The 14,460-nt window shown below is 43.0% G+C and overlaps 1 protein-coding gene across 10 annotated transcripts in view; it reads left to right on the top strand.

Annotated features, from left to right (window-relative positions):
• The window catches only part of CELF4 (CUGBP Elav-like family member 4), an 873,367-nt gene extending 859,459 nt beyond the window's left edge, over positions 1–13,908 (top strand). For 8 of the 10 annotated variants that reach the window (XM_090037629.1, XM_090037624.1, XM_090037626.1 and 5 more), the window contains exons 13-14: positions 9,433–9,520; positions 11,676–13,908. The gene's annotated coding sequence lies outside the window, so the exon portion shown is untranslated. The remainder of the gene's footprint in view (positions 1–9,432; positions 9,521–11,675) is intronic. The other 2 variants (XM_090037621.1, XM_090037620.1) reach the window with 2 other exon arrangements.
• The last annotated feature ends 552 nt before the right edge of the window (positions 13,909–14,460 follow it).

Below are 14,460 nucleotides of genomic sequence, written 5' to 3'. Positions count from 1 at the left end.
TCAGTCCGTACACACACACATTAATACACTTTAACAAATCTACATGTGCATTAATGTGCTTTAAGTATTGCGCCTAAATTTGATACCTGCATTAAATTTAGACATGTGCCCTAATGCATCTTAAATTTAAGCTAACGTGCCTTAAAGCATCCCATGTAGATGCGCACATGAAGGACCAACTCACTTCAAAGCAGTGCTGAATGACCCCCGCGCTCAGCCATTTCAGTGGGATTAAAGTCCAGCTGAGGAAGGATAGGGCTCCAGGTGCTATTCTTGGCTTCACACAGGTCCTCTGAGGCAAGCTGTGTTCTCGCTCTTGCAATTATTTCCCAAGCTCTCAGTTGCAGACAATACTTTCCTACCTCAATACAGATCCTGCTGTGGCCCAGATCCCACAAATTTACAGGCCGAGGCAATGAAACCACTCACATCAGCAATATGAAAGGAAGTGTAGACTCACAATGTGAGGCTGGAACTTGAGAAACTCATGCCAGTTCACTGGTGTGCCACAGGCTTCTTGTGTCACTTGGTCAAGTCACTTAAACCCAGCTCCAAAGACGCCTTAACCAGGTCTTTTGTTTAACTCAGAATGAAATGTTTTATTTGTGACCGGGGGGTGGACACAAAGTAAAGTTACACCCAAAACATGTTTTTCAAAGTGAAAAAAAAATTATAAGAACGTGAGATCTGCCATGTACTGGGTCAAACCATAGTCCATCTTGTCCAGTCATCTGTGTCACACGGCGGCAAAGAGCAGAGGCTGAAAGGGAGAGTGAACTGGGTCTGGCCAGAGTTTTTTTTCCCAGTCTTCCTCTCACTTTACCGTCTAGGAAGTTTGGATTCAGAGGCCATACTCCTAACTCCCCTGCTCAATAGCTACTGATGCACCTTTTCTCCAAAAATGTGTCCAATCCCTTTTTATTTCAGCCAAAAGAATTGTGTGAATTCAGCAAAAAAAAAAAGAAAAAATTTCAGGCTACTCAGACCTCATTTTATTAGCCGCCAAAATGATTTGGACTGAAAAAAGTCTTTCTCTGGCTTTAGACGGAGGCCATAGCAATACCTTAGACAGAACAGTGACGTTGCTCACACTTGGAAATGTTTTTCAGATTGGGCACTAATTCATTACGGTTGTGATCTCAAAGTGCTCTCAGAGAAGATGGAGGTTCTCCAAGTGATGTGCTTCGAGATCCTCAGACAAAACTTGCTACAAGGGCCTGAAGGATTCAGGCTGTCTTTTCCTAAAGTCCATCTCAGAGTCACAGCCTCCTTGGTAAAAGAACCTTGTTTCAGAAATACCATAGAGAGCAAGGCTTCAGGATTTTTTTTTTTAACAAAAAATTAATAAAGTTTAATAATTAATAGGCCTATGAAAGCTTATTGAGCCATCTCAGGCTTTAATCAATTTGAAATATTTGGGGCACCAATTTTCACCTTACCGCTCCTAGCTGGAGGTGCATTAGAGTTTTAGTGCAATTAAGACGAAGGAGGAAATATTTTTAGTTAATTGCACCGTGCACCTTGAAGGTAATTTGAAGCTGCGGGCAAAAAAATAAAATATCAGAAGCCGTAATTGAGTATTGCAAGCTGGGAGCGTGTGGTGCTGGCTGCCTTGTGGTCTGGAGGGGGGCACGGGCCGGGAGCTACGGCGTGGCTTACTGAGCCCCTGGGAGATCGGGCTTGGGGGCAAGCAGAAACTGGGAGGCTTCTCTCCCCTGGGAATGATCCCATTAGCTGTTGGAGGCAGGAGATGCTGCGAGTGCCGTGCATGGCTGTGCGCAGGCTCCGAGACGAGCGCTGGCACCAGGCCATCTTGAAAAGGCCCTTGTTTTTGCCCTTCTTCCCGAGGGGGGTGTAAAACTGGGGAGTACTGGGCTACCCCAAAACAAGCTAGGCAAATAATGGGCCCTGTCCTGCTCCCTGACCTCGGTGCCAGGGCAGTTCTTGCCCCTGTTGGAGTCAATGGGAGTTTTTACCGTGGGTATCAGACAGGAAGAGGACTAGGACCCTATCTGCTCCTATTGACTCAATAGAGTCCCTTTGCCCTGCACCCAGCCAACCTCAACCTACCCACTTCTTTCTTCCCCAGGCCCAGCAAGGCCCCTCTCTCCTTCCCCAGCTGTCCTTCCCCGATCCCTTCTCTTCTCCATCATCCAGAGGGTGGATTCCCGCTTTCATGTTGCTTCCTTCAGCCTGTCCTGTTCAGGTGAGCTGAGCTCCCTGCTGGTCCTCAGCCTAAAGACACCCCTAGAAACCGGTAGCCTGGAAAGCAGGACATGCCAGGAGCCCAAACTGCACGGCAAGGCTGGGACCCACAACAGTAAAAGGGTCCCAACCAACCCTATGCATGTTTCGGCCCATCACACAGGTGGTGCAAAACCTCGGTCTGCGAGCAGAGTCCAAGCTAAGGGCTGGGCGCCGAGAGCACAACGTGGTCTGGGGTATGAGCTAGGGCAGGAGCAGCCAACAAACCTGCTGCTTCTCTTCTGTGCAGGCTGGAGGACACGTGGGTACAGAGCCACACACAGTGTCCAGGGCATGTCCGTGGTTCATTCCTTCCACCAGCCCCTGTCTCTGCAACAGGTAGGGCAGAGCTCGCCCCTGCACTCATGGGGGTAGAGAGCCGCCCTGGCTGAGCTAAATCTCACCATCAACACATCTGGCAAGCTGCTTCTGGCCATCACATTCAATGCAAGACCCTGTATGACCAGAATGGAGCCAGGCCAAGATCCTGCAGGCACCAATGTTTTGGCACCAGGTAGGGATGGATTATCTGCCTGGGGACGAGGCATAGATTTTTATCAAGTCCCTTGAGATCCTGATATGAAAGCAGCTGCAGAGAGGGGAGGGGGACGCCCTCTCCCTCTGCTTTAGCAACAAGCCTGGCATATGAAAAGCATCAGGGTCACCAGCGTTTCAATGAACCTGTGTCAATCCAGGGAAGTAAGAAGGACAAACTGAAGGGAAGCTCCATGGCTCACGTGCAGCTTCGCAATTAGGATTGTTTTTCAAGCGCAGACTGTGTTATTAGTAAAGCAACATTAGAAACAAAACCATCGTTGTGGTGCTCAGGAGGAAGCAAAACCGTGGCAGCTGCCATTGAACACCCCGCCATCATAAAGCGCCTTTAGGAAGGGCTGAAAGGTAGCGCCGGGACAGCGTAATTTTGTCGCCCGCCTTGTGTTCAGCAGCAGCAAAAGCCAGGACCCCGCATGCCCTGAGCCACGTCCTGGCCCGGCCAACTGATGCTTGGATACTTTGCAAAAACAGGAGCAGATGACTCCACTGTCCCAGCCAACGGGACGTTGTTTTGAATGTCTCCGGTGTTAAATAGTTGCTCGACTCTCCTGCCCGGAGAGCTGATGGCCACCATCAATGCACTGCAGTCACTGTGGTCCCGTTCAGTAAGGTGGTACAGTCTTTGCCGATACGTTTGCCGGTCCAGCCCTAGCTGCCACCGTGCCATGGTGTTCACAAGAGACTCCAAGAGCGCAGTAGTAATACTTGGCTGTACATTCGGAGTGAAATGTGCTCCCCATTTCCCCCTAGAGTGATGCCTGTCCCTGTCGGGCCTGTACGCCACCCAGTTAAGGTCTCTCACAGGTGGGCGGATGCAGGTAGGGAAGGTTTGCCCAAGTCAGGCAGCTTCTCTGCTTCTTCTCAGCTGAGGCCCACCTCGTATAAGCACCCTTTCTCCCAAGCACGCTCCTCACACTTGCATCCCACAAGACCCCCATACTGACCCAGCCCCAGGAGGCCTGGACTTTCTCCCATGCTAGCTTCTCCTGAGAAGTGCCTAAATCCCTGCTGTACCCAATGCCAGCGGCCCCAGATGTTCACCCCCCCTCTACCCAACCCCATCAGAAGTCCCTGTCTCTCTCCCCTACCCACCCTCATCGTGGCCCCTTCTCATGCCAAATTGTTCAATCCCTTCAACGAGCAAAACCTAAGACATTCCCACCACCCAGGCATGGCTCACCCAGGGAGCTGCGTCTCTCCAAAAGCCCTTTGTGTTCAGCGCACTGGATAAATAGATAAAGCAGAGGTGACCTAACAAGAGCCGCTTGACGTTTTTTTCATCAACGCTTTCTGGACAAAAAAAAAAAAACACAACCTGAAAGCTTTCACCGAACAATCCCAATTTAGGAATTAAGAACCAAAGAATTCACTCACAATCCTGAAATACCTCTGTTCATTGTTTTGCTTTTCAAATCCCCACTCCTGCACCTTGCTATAAAAAAAAAATCAACCTTTTCTTAGTTGTACAAAAGCAGCAAAAAGACTGATTTTTGTAACCCGATTTTTGGTCGAGGTGTCTCGTTGGGAAGTCAGAAGATATCCATGGGAAAAAATAATGACAATTTTCTAAATCAACATAAATGCTAAGTTTTAAAGCATCATTTTGGTAGCTACAGTTTGATTTATTTTTTTGGAGAAAGAAAGAGAGAGAGAGAGAGAAAAGCATTATTTAGCTCCTCCTCAATTTATAGATGAAAAAACTATGGGAAAGAGGTGAACTGTCTTAAATAGAGGGAAAGGAGAGGACTCAAGAGTGCTAGGCTTCTGTGTCCCTCTTGAGACTGCCTTCGGTCTGTGTCTATCTGTACGTGTTTACCTGTCTCCATTTATGTGTCTGTGTAGCTGCAGTACAAGTGGACACATAGATACAGTATGTGCGTATGCGCATACATGTATGCAAAGATATATGTAGTTTCCTGCTTTTTTTTACTTAAATTTGTGACAACAATGCTTTACTTCATTTCCTTACAATAAATCCATTGCCTTACATGTGAATGAAGGGAACGTGGTAGCGACACCTCTTGGCTGATACAAATAGCTAGTCTGTTCAGCTCCAGTCCCCAACACTGGTATGCAGCTCTTCCAGCACCTTGGACTCCCCGCTTCCCAATGTGCGTGCTCTGCAGTGAGCACCCCCATGGGGCAACACCAGCAGCTGTTTTCCTAGTGCTTGTGTCAGGCAGGAAAGACTTCTGCTTCCTAAGCTCAGCTTCTAGGTAATGCAAGCACTGGGCGCAGCTGGCACATGCCAGCAAAGGAAATATTGGGGTATTAGGGTGGAGACAGTGTCAGATTTAGCAAGAACAGGGTACAGGATGGCAAAAAAAGCAAGAGAAACAGAAAGAGAAATGTTGCCTGGGCTCAACAGCAATAGACTTAAAGAGTTGGTAGGGAGGAGGTGGGCTACAACCCTTGGGCATGCATTTCCAAATGCATACGCAGACTTTGGGGGAAAACCACCACAAAGGTAATGGTCACATTCCTGGGAATGCCTACACAGTCACACTGTCTCTCTCACTCTCTCATACAGACCCAGAAACATTGGCCATTGGGCATCTGACAAACATCATGGAAAACATTTACTTCTTCACATTGGAATATATCTATATAGATATAGTCCAATGGAATATATCTATATATCTATATCTATATATTCCAAGGAGTGTGTGTAGACACACACACCTAATATACATTGTGCAAATGTACAGTAAGTACGCACACACACATATATATTTGGGTATACATATATTGAAAGATATGTTTAATTTAATATGACTGTAAATTTTAATTTGTGTGTAGACATACATACATACATAACATATGTATGTGTATGTAATTTCTGTATATATGCATAATGTATATTAGGTATTTAGAATACACATTTAGATTCAGTATGGGTGTGTGGATAGATAGATAGATAGATAGATAGATAATCTCCTGAGGTCCCTTCCAACCCTATTTTTCTACATTTCTATGATTCTGATACACACACACACACTTATTATACAGTTACGTGCACAATTTCTGTCCCTTGTTCATGCAGAGCCATGTGGGTATATAATGCATGGACTGCAGCCCTGCAATACTATTCATTCATATAAAATCCTGCAGCCCTGCAGAGTTGCAATGGAGGGGACTCACAGGAGAGAGAGAGAGAGTGTACATACTATGTAGATATGTATATATAGAGAGAAAATTTGCTTATTTGAGAGAAAAAAATTAACAGTGTAAGCTAATTGTATCATCAACTTTAATTTACATAGGTGCGCACATGCATGTGGGCAATTTGTAGCTGGAACACATTGCATTTTTATGTGTATACACATGTATGTGTATGCACGCATACATGCATGCATATATGTATTCATTAGCGCGTGTACCTACACGTATATACATGTATACATTTGCGTGCTTGAGTGCTTGAAGCAGAGTCAGAGAGTTTGGGGAACCTCTGAAGGGACTGTCAGAGCAGGACATCGTGGGCAGGGTGATAGGGTGGGAAGCTGACCCTCACAGTCCTGCTCTGCATGGCTCAGAGGAAAGGGAGAAGACGCCAAGGGCTGAACCCTGCAAGGGGGAGTGCATAACCCAGCCTTTCCTGCACACACACTTATGGGAGTGAGGCTGTGAAAGAGCCTGGATGAACCAGCCGTCTCTGCCCTCCTTGCTTCCACAGCCTGTGTTCATTTATGATGACAAGCTGCTGCTTGGAGTCAGTGGGGCAGAGTTTGGCTTAGGGCTGGGATTTCCCACCAGCCATTGCGGAGTGGGTGGGATGTGGGGGGGGTGCCAGTTATACCAGCGCTAGTAAACCACTGATCTCCTGATCATCTTACACACCCACACCCCCACCACGAACACCAGTGTAAATAGCTCCACAGGGCACGGGGCAATTGTGGTTCAGAAAGCACAGCTCTCTCGCTGGATCCAGCTCTTGACTAGGTCCCTGTCCAGTCTCAGGTGGCTTTCCCACAGTGTAAATATAGTCAGGCTAGGTACAGACACTCAACAAAGCCCAAGGGGGAATAGGTCTAAGTTACATGGCTTTCTGTAAGCAGCGTAGTTTAGAAGAATAGTGAACAGAGCGCACGTTCGCCCTTCAGTGGGGGCGCAAATCTTAGACTGGGCTCTGCCATCTTTTAAACCAGTTTTGTGTGCCGAACTTCTGTTCTGTTACAAGTATAGACCAGTTTCCAATCACTTACACCAGCAAAAGTATAATGTCTGTACCTGCCCTAAGTACTTAATGGTGCAGCAGCTGTGTGGATCAGATGTTAGCCTGTCTGGTGGGAGTACTGTTCCCTCTCCCCAAGTGCCAGAGGTCCCATTTCCATGGCAGGTCATCTCCTTGTCTTCGTAACCTTAAAATCCTGGCTCCCAAATTGGATGGCTCTTACCTTAGAGAAACCCAAAGTGTGTGCCTGTTTCCAGATCTGATGTCAAGAATTGCCGGGAGGTGTTGTGCATTTGTTTCCTGTTCCTTGAATGAGGGGAAACGCCTTTCTCAAACCACTCGGGTCAAAAGCCTGTCCATAGAGCATTGAGCGGGCATGAACAAGCCAAACAAGTATTTTCCCCCAGTAACACAAGAGAAAGATGTGACCCAGAGCATTTCCAACCACCCCTGATTCCCCATCTACACATTTACACCTGAGTCAACTGGAAATAACCTTTGGTACAATCCCAGGAGTCTCAAATGACTAGGTCTGGATCCATAGCAAGACACTGTAACCCACCTAAGCAGCCTTACGTCACATCATGCTAAGGACCAGACTGTAAGCTTGCATTCCCACCTGGCTGGATGGGTTGGCAGATGGGGTGGGAGAAGGAGAACTAAGATTTGGTCCAGTTCTCCTGCCTGTCCACATCCACCCACCTGCAGGTACTGATATCTGTAGCAAGCCCCATAGAGGAAGCAAGCTCCTTCTTCCCTTTAATCTTTGGCACAAGGGACCCTTAAGAGTCCAATATGGGTAGTGCTGACATTATAAGGGTCACTGTGGTACCCATGAGCCAGCGGCCTTCCTACCAGTGCTAGCATGGATGGGAGACAGATTGTATCTTGACACTCCCTTGCTGGATGAATACATGGGAAAGGGATTGGAAGCAGATGCACCTTGGAAAGGTTCAAGTCTGCCTTCAGATTCTCCAGGTCAAAAGGTTTTCATCCTGACTGTGTTTGAGACACAACAGGGCCAGGTCATGACCTCTGCTACACCCCTCTCAATGCAGAAAACCCAGCAGAGTTGGTCCAGACTTACCCATGCTGGAATGGACATCAGAAGCTGGTTGGCACTGTTTCAAGGGAGGTCCACCTCTATCCTGTAGCATCAACTCCTGGCGTTGAACCATAGCTAATAGAAGGCATGGCGGCCGGCGGCCTTCCAGGGCCAGAGCCTCATGATACATGCCCGCAAAGGGACATCTCGGTTGCAGTGACTTTTCAGGAGTAGGTCGGTGCTGGTGAGCAATCCCCCTGTCTTTGAGACAGGAGGACCAGTACAAGCAGGGGTGGGCCACGGAGCCCACTCCAGGCCTCACCGTGGGCAGTGACTCTTAAGAACTTGATGCTAGTTGTGCTTTTTCACGCTAAATTCCCAAGGCAAGTCAAGGCATGTGTTGCCTGACGGGGAAGCTCTGGGAACTCTAGGGGCATTTCGTGTTTCATAGACAAGGGGATCAGTCCCACGAAATCGGGTTGGAGCTCTTTTGTGTTTCATAAGCCAAATCCAAAGGACAAGGGAGTCAGTTCCCCTTTATTTTTCTTAGAGATGCAGCTCGAAACACCGCTGTACTGCTGCAGCCCCCCCAACTCTGCTTCCCGTTCCTTTCAGGCCTTGCTGCCATTTGGAGCGGACCATCGTGTGGCATCCCCCCCACCCTCCCCATCAAGGGCTGTATGCCAATAAGCACCAATTGCTTGTTCTCATTAACCTCCATCCGTTACTTCTCCGTGACTCCAGCTTGTCAGGTGCGGACGGAGCAGCGTAGAAGTCCATGAGAGGCTCTGAGAGAGCTTTGACTTGGTCCCTTAGCAGTGTGCACCCTCCCCGGAGGCTGCGGGCGGTGTGGGGAAGAGGCCGGTTTTAACAAAGCCGCTCGCGTCGGCAGCAAATGTCTTTTCCAGATTTTGCAAAACGATCTGTGTCTGCTCTCATCCATTCAATGCCCGCTGTCCTCAGCAGCCACTGCATAATGTTCTGTTACTGTTCTCTGTTGATCATGTGTCCACATAACCGTGTGTGTATTACGTGTGTGTCTTTGGCTAGGCCTCTTCCATTATTCTTTTACTTTTCTCCCTCCCCTTTTGGTTCTTTTTTTTTTCCTTTCTGTTCATTTTGTTTTGTTGATTTTTTTTTTTTCCGGTTGTCGGGAGGGTTTTGCTTTCTTTCTTTCTTTTTGCTCTTATTTTGTCCGTATCGTTTAATTGCAAATATTTTCATTAGAGCTTTTTGACTGATGCTGTGTTTGGTCCTTTATTATTATTATTATTATTAATTATTATTATTATTTTTGATATATCTTCTTTTCCCCACCTTTCCCTTTTTCCACACTATATATAAATATATATATATATATAAAAAATCTTTTCTTCTTTTGTCATTCAATCAAATTCCAACAAAACCAACCAAGAGCCAGTCAAATCCACCACAGTCTCGCGCTGAGCTAGGAAAAAAGTTCACGTAATGACATGAAAGTGGAGAATACAGTCCCCCAGTCCGTAAGTTCAAATCAACTCGAAGTTGAAAGTGTGACATGATGGCGTCATGTAACAAGCTAAGAATTGGTTGCATGACATGCCGTCAAGTTTCGTGGAGGTGCCGTGATTGAAGCATTTTTCTTGGATGTTGTATCAGTTGATGATTGGCCAGTCATGATCACATGTGCCTTCTTTGACTTTGTGCTGCCACAATTTTTTGCTGTGCTCATTTTCGTTTCGTTTGGTGCTTGCAGTGGTTTTTTTTTTCTTTATTTGTCGTTTAATTTCTTGTCAGCATTTTATGCTTCTTTAGATGTCACGTAGAAGGAAAAAAAAAAAGATGGATTCCTAATTCTTTAGAAAAAAATGGGATTATTATAACGGTACAAATCATTTACCAAAAAATATATACTGAAAAAAAAAAACCGAGAAAAGAAAATGCGTGGTTGATTTTTTTGCACTTAAAAATCTTGTGATTTTATTTTTTTTCCGGAGAATTGGGGGCCTTTTTCAATTGACACCTTTTTTTCCCCTTAGGCTATTTCAAATCACTCTCCAAAATTAAAAACTGTAAATAAGAGTAAGCATAGTTGGAAAACTATAGCAATCCAAAAAAGCAACCTAGAGAAAAACCTCTTGTGTGCCTTTGCAAGAATTTCTAAATCTGAAGGGTCTGTGTTGCAGCAACTTCTGCCAAATTAATTGGTTGGGGGAGATAACGGGATTGTATTGAGGGGGACAAAAATAATCCTGATCAAAAAGCAAAATGCATCTTTTTGTTTACAACTGAAAAAGGGTCCTTGACGAGTGTTTTCTTTTCTTTTTTTATTCTCTTATTCTTATTATTTTTGGTGTCGTAATTGTTTAGACTGCTGTGTACGGTTTGCTGTTTGTTGAACCAACAGTGTGAAAAACCTGCCAGCATGGATTGATATTCCGCATGACACTTTTCCACCAGAGTGGACCTTTTGCAGTTTCTAAGTTTCTTGATGTAATAAATCACCGAGTGTATAAGAAGAACCTGCTTGCTAGAAAGAGATAAGAGCTAATCCGTAATGATTAAGCATCCTACTTAAATGTCAAGCCTAGTCAGATCATGATTACATTTTTTTTAAATAACTTTTTTTTTTATTTAAGAAATGTTAGCTTTACCTTTTCTTTTTTTTTTTATTTTGCAAAAAGTTTATTCAGGCTGATTTTTTTTTTCTTTTACCTCCTATAAAATTGCCTGTTCAAAGCGTTACTTCCTGACATTCATAAAGGAACATACATCATTGGCAGCTATTTCTCTACATAAAGTCCATACATCACTGGCAACAGCACCCTGTTAAAACGTAGCACAATTTTTCCTTGATGCCTTACCCACTGCAAAATCCCAAGAAGCAAGATTGTAATCTGGCATTGTAAAAGTGGCACTTAAAAGGAAAAAAAAAGTAGTAAAATGTATATATCTGTACATATACACATACATACATTTACGCTATATAGGTATCTTTATATCTATGTATAGTTACAGATATATTGTCATTATTATTTATTAAGCAGAAGAAGCAGCTGTATTTTTTTCTCTATCATGATCATGACTATCTTGTTCACACTAGGTGTGTCTACACGTGCAGTTAATGTGATGGAATAAACTCTGGTGCAATTTCAGCTGGAGTAAAGTCATCCCAACATCACCGTCTACACATGCATTTAAGTGCAGTAACTTACTCCTCTGTCAGATAGTGCCTGTATCTGACGGGTCTATCCTACACAGGAGTAAATGAATTTACTGCGCCCTAATTGCAGTGCACATGCAGACGGTGATGCTTTACTGTGCAGTAAATTGTTCGACTGTGCAGTAAAGGGCACGTGCAGATGCGCCCACTGATTCAGTTCCCAAGGAAGTCCAAGGGAGCCTTTCTCGTGACTTCAGTGGGAGCAAGATCATCCCTGCTACTTGAAAAAAGGAAAACTCAGAGCCCCATCCTGTCCCCATTGAACCTGACAACCAAACATGCATACACAATTCAACAGGAACAGGATCTGGCCATAAAAAAGAACAGGCTTATATTTCTTTTTTATATTTAGGTCTATGTTCTTTTCTTTATCCTTATCCCCGGCCCTTGTATTTGATTTTATTTTGATTTCCCCGTTTTGATTTAATTTGCAATGATCTTCTTCATTTTTTTAGGGCAGCTGCTGAATGGGCCACATTTAGAAAATTAAATATATATATATATATATAAAAAAAGCGGGAACTGTTGGATTACACCTTTGACATATCAGCAAATATCAATCAAGCTGAAGACTTCAGACCTATTCTCTCTTTGATTGTTTAGACTGTAACATTTCTTCAAGAAAAGTATCACGTCTGCTGACTTGGAAGGACGCGCGCTTGAAACAAACAAACAAACAAACAAAGTAAATCAGAAAAGGAGCAAGATCAACCAGGATTTCTGAAGAGAGACTGATATCACCACAGCGGCTTTTCTTCAAACAGGAAATGCAAACCTGGATACTGAAAAAGGAGTGCCTGCTTGTCACCAAGGATGCGGCTACCATGTTTGACCCCATGGTAACGGTCACTGAGCATCTTTATCTGTCATTCCTTAGCTATATAGGGACCAAAGGACAAAACTTTTTATCGCAGACTTGTAGCTGTATGTAAAATATGGAAATTCTTTCCTTTTCTCTGAGCTGTTCCTAAAACAGTTTTTGAGAGCAATTATATGAAATATGTAAAAATTAAAAAAAAATGCTTAAATGCTTTTAAAACGGCAAGATAATAGTTCTTTGATACTTTGGGAGGTTCTTTGGTTATACATTAATTAGAGTCTATGAAACTTTCATATGGTTTTCTGTATAATACGTAAGGATCGCACTGGTAAAGGCAGGTAAGATGGATATCTGTGAAAAGCAAAAAAAAAAAAAGTAAATAAATACATAAATAAATACATAAAAAGGCATAGAAAAGAGAAAGGAAAGATGGTGGATATTAAAAACAAAACAAAACAAAAAGGGTTTGTAAATGCTTCTAACTCTCCCCATTTAAAAATCCTAATAGTTGTACAGAATTTAAAAAAAAAAAAAGAAAAAGTTTAAAATACCTATATAATAGAAAAAAAAATTAGAGAACAAAAAAAACACAAAAAAGCAAAAAAAAAAATAATAATAATAATACATAGAAGTTAGCGTTAATGCTAAAAACAAAGATGTTGTAGAACTGTAATTTTTGTAGAGTTTAGATTGAGCATAAATTCCTACTCTGCCAATTGCTGTTGGATGCTGTTATTTATTGAGGAGAAAGAGGAGAGAAATGGCTATTTTGGCAGCTTTTTTAACTGCAAGCATTCCAGCTATTAAAAACAATAAATGAAACAAAACTCGATTCTTGTAGACAATGCAAATGGGAAAAAAAAAAACAGCTGTCTTTTTATCAGACGTTAGTTCTAACTTGAACAACAAAACACAGCTAAACGCTTCATGTCTTCATGATCTGCTGTCCGCAAACTCCCATCATCCTATGCTTCAGTAGCTTCCATATTTGCTCTAGAAACCGTCAGGGCAAGGGTTTAGCCTAGAACCTTAATCTTAAAAAATAAAAAAAAATAAAAAAATAAAAATAAAAAAATAAAACAAAAAAAATCTCTTTGAAGAATTTCTGAAACTGTTTACAAGGAATTTTGAAAAACAGGGGGATGTTTAAAAAAAAAGATGCTGGCTCTGTTTTTCTGTAAATAAATTTGCATATTTTGTAGGACTTTTAATTGTAATGATAGAGAAAAAAACAAGGAAAAACTATTTAATGAAAGCACGATATTTATCTTTGGTAAATGACTTTAGAGCAGTTAAAAAAAATAAGACATTGCTTTAAAAAAATCTGACTCAGAAAAAAAAACAATGAATTATTTAAGAACATATATTTTAAAGGATATCATATTTCTTCAGATTTATTTTCACAGTCTTAAAACTTGATTTGCCTCATCTCATTTGTTTTTCGTTGAATGAAGAAGAGTGTGGTGGCTGTTTCCGATTCTTGATTTGATCTCACTTGGGTTTTAGGTGTGTTTCTTTGCTTTTATTTTATTTTTATCTTTTTAATTTCCTGACTGACATTTTATCCTAATCCTGGATGCCTTCTTTTTTTTTTTTTCTTTTTTTTTGCCTTTTTTTTTATTCGTTCTGTATTATTTTTTACTCCCCAGAGGGCCTGGCCTTCCCGCCCACGCTCTGGCGAAGCACCCACTGGGTTTCTGTGGGTGTTTCACTTGAGTAAGGACAGCAGGACTGAGCCCACAGCTAGGAAGTACAGATGTGTAATGCAGCTGCAGTTCCATATAACTGCTCTTTCACTCTCAATTCCCTAAAACTCCTTGTAATCTTCTGTAATTATTGAATGACGCTTTCCAGCTTAGCCCTAAATAAAGCACAGTTTAAAAAAAAAATGCCATGTTCTTTACTTCTTGATGACTTTTCCTTAATGTGTTTGCTTTGAGAACAAAATGAATCTATTTCGACTCTTTCATTAATATACATTGTTTGAGTATCAGAACAAATCCCTTTGTTATATAAAACATATCTCATTGGATTGAATTAATGACACTGTTTCATTTAATGTCTGCTTGATATTCCACTGTGGTTTACCTTAAACCTAGTAGGTTAGAAGATCAAATAATGGTACATACAAATTAGAGTCGTTGCAGCTCCTATTTGAAGCCTGTTGCTTGATTTCACGCTCGTGGTTTTTTCATGCTGGTAGGGGAGAGGCCAAAGCTCAGGACATTGCTCCTTTATCTGCCTGGAGACAATTCAGCACCATTCACTAGCTGCTGCTGCTGGGGTGGGGATGCTTAATTTTTTCTTGAGCAGCCTTTGTATCTCTTCTCCTGAATGGTCCTTATATGCCGGTGACAGAACTGCTGCACCGACCACAGGTCTGGGAGTCAGGAGACCTTAAACAGACTGCGACCCTAGAC

Source organism: Crocodylus siamensis, chromosome 3, assembly GCF_052110815.1.
Source record: "Crocodylus siamensis isolate JL-2025a chromosome 3, ASM5211081v1, whole genome shotgun sequence".
In the NCBI taxonomy this organism is placed as follows: domain Eukaryota; kingdom Metazoa; phylum Chordata; order Crocodylia; family Crocodylidae; genus Crocodylus; species Crocodylus siamensis.
This window is presented reverse-complemented; position numbering and strand designations above follow the sequence as displayed.